The sequence below is a fragment of the Carlito syrichta genome, unplaced genomic scaffold (assembly GCF_000164805.1).
Source record: "Carlito syrichta isolate Samal-C Ts95f unplaced genomic scaffold, Tarsius_syrichta-2.0.1 Scaffold315802, whole genome shotgun sequence".
Lineage (NCBI taxonomy): Eukaryota > Metazoa > Chordata > Mammalia > Primates > Tarsiidae > Carlito > Carlito syrichta.
The window spans coordinates 20,827-23,780 of NW_007259898.1; positions in this window are offsets into that span (position 1 = coordinate 20,827).

Genomic DNA, 2,954 nt, shown 5'->3' on the forward strand with positions numbered 1-2,954 from the left:
GGTGTCCGGGAGCGGCCACTGTACTCCAGTCTGGGTGACAGAGTGAGACTCCAACTCAAAAAAAAAAAAAAAAATTAATAATAAAAGCAAGTTGGCTACAGAACAGTCCTTGACAAAAACTGCAAAGAAATTGGTGTTGAGTGATTAAAAACTTACAGGATAATTTTGTAAGTTGTAGGTGCTCTCTATAGCACCTAATTCAGGAGAAACGCAAATTTCTGATCTCTTCTGGGGGAGGCACACCATGAAAATCTGCAAAATAGTCTTGCCAGGTGGGTACCATCAGCCCCCTCTGCTAAAGGACAAAACTGAGGCCCTGAATGCCAGCCAGTGTGGGATAGGGCTGGGATTTGAACCCAGAGCTGGTGGACTGCATGGCCCAGAGTTTTACTCCTTGCAGTGCCCCAGCCTGCCTCCCTCTCATCACCAGGCATCAAAGCAAGAAGAGCAGCCCTCAGAATTCTCGATGCCCAGAGGGTTTCAGTGCTGTAGGGGTGCAACATAAGGATTTCAGAACTCCCTGGTAATAGGAACTGTGACTAGTCAACTGCTCAAAAAACAAAGCACTCTACAGTGTTAGGCAGGCACTCTGAGTAGAGGGACTCTGGGTGAATCTGATTTATTTTTTCATACTTGCCTATAATTTCTTTTTTTGTTGAGTTGGAGTCTCACTCTGTAGCCCAGGCTGGAGTGCAGTGGCATACTCACGCTCACGGCTACCACAGCCTCGACCTACTGGGCGGGTGATCCTTCTGCCTCAGTCTTTTGAGTAGCTGGAACCACAGGTGTGCACCACCATGCCCAGCTAATTTTTTGACTTATTGTAGAGATGAGGTCCAGGCTGGTCTTGAACTCCTGGGCTCAGGCAATCCTCTTGCCTCCACCTTCCAAAGTGCTGGGATTATAGGCATGAGCCATCGCGCCTAGCTACTTGCCTATAATTTCCAAAACTTTTACAATGAACTGCTGTTACTTTTCTGTTTTAAAAAAAGGGATTTTTTCCCCAGACATCTCACATTAGTACCACATCCAGTGGGTCTTGATAAGGAAACTGGAACCCAGGCCCCTGGAGTCAGGGATGTGGGTTTGAACCATTCCTGTGCAGTTTGGCCCCAGGTTGTCGGGAGGGTAAGACAAGTTATGAAAGTAAAAACCCTTTGTAACCAGAATACTGCTTGGAGGGAAGAAGATTATGCTTCACTGGTGACTCTTAGTTTGGTTTATGGGGCAGGGATGGGGGAGTTGGGGAGACCTAGGGAAGTTTCTTGAACTTTGGTTCCTGTTCAAGGTGGCCAATTGAAAAGAAAACAAGCGGGCTTGGTGGCTCAGCCTATAATCCCACGCCCTGGGAGGCTGAGGTGAGTGGATTGCCTGAACCTGCGGGTTCGAGACCCACCTGGGCAACTTGGTGAGACCTCATCTCTACGATAAATCAAAAAATTAGCCAGGCGTGGTATCGCGCACCTGTAGTTCCAGCTACTTGGAAGGCTGAGGCGGAAGGATCACCAGAGCCCAGCAGGTCGAGGCTGCTGTGGCCGGGAGCGGCCACTGCACTCCAGTCTGGGCGACAGAGTGAGACTCCAACTCAAAAAAAAAAGAAAAGAAAACAAACTGCAGGTCACTGAGGCCTGTGGGGATTCCAGTTCACATTCATTCCTGGAACCAAGGGCAGTCTTGTAGCTTGGTTTTCTTCCTCAGCAGCCTTGTAGCCTTGGACAAGTCATGGATCCCCTCCCAGCCTTACTTTTCTGTAGAAAGTGGGGTAATAAACACCTACCATTGAGATTATTGTGGGAATAAATAACATGATGCCTTAGAATAGAGTTTCTAAATCTTCTCACACCCATCATGCTTTTTTTTTTTTTTTTAAACAATCAGAGTCTCACTCTTTCTAGGCTGGAGTGCAGTGGCATACTCACAGCCACCGTAGACTCAGCCTGCAGTCAAGGGCTCAGGTGATCCTTTTGCCTCAGCCTTCCAAGTAGCTGGAACTACAGGCACATGCCACCACACCCAGCTAATTTTCTTTATTTATTGTTGAGACGAGGTCTCACCAGTTGTCCAGGCTGGCTTGAACCCCTGGACTCAGGCAGCCCTCTCACCTTCACCTGCCAAAGTGCTGGGATTACAGGCTTGAGCTCCCACACCCAGTCTATTATCTTTTTCTTTTTTTTTTCTTTTAAGTTGGAGTCTCACTTCGTCGCTCAGGCTGGAGTGCAGTGGCACGCTCCTAGACACCGCAACCTCCACCTGCTGGGCTCCAGCGATCCTTCTGCCTCAGCCTTCCAGTAGCTGGACCTACAGGCGTGAGCTACCACGCCCAGCTAATTTTTGATTTATTGTAGAGATGAGGTCTCACCAAGTTGCCCTGTTGGGTCTTGAACCCGTGGGCTCAGGCAATTCACTCGCCTCCGCCTCCCAAAGCATGGGATTGCAGGCTGAGCCACCAAGCCCGGCTTATTTTCATTTTTTTATCAGTCCTCATCATGCTTTGAACCATCATGGTTTTAAATACATAAAGTCTATAATCCCAGCACTTTGGGAGGCTGAGGTGAGTGGATTGCCCAAGACCGTGGGTTCGAGACCCGCCTGGGCAACTTGGCGAGACCTCATCTCTACAATAAATCAAAAATTAGCTGGGTGTGGTAGCGCACGCCTGTAATTCTAGCTCCTTGGAAGGCTGAGGCGGAAGGATCACCGGAGCCCAGCAGGTCGAGGCTGCGGTGGCCAGGAGTGGCCACTGCACTCCAGTCTGGGCGACCGAGTGAGACTCCAACTCAAAATAAATAAATAAATAAAATACATAAATAAATACATAAAGTAAGCCGGGCTCGGTGGCTCAGCCTGTAATCCCACGCCTTTGGGAGGCTGGGTTGAGTGGATTGCCTGAGCCCATGGGTTCGAGACCCTCCTGGGCAACTTGGCGAGACCTCATCTCTACAATAAATCAAAAA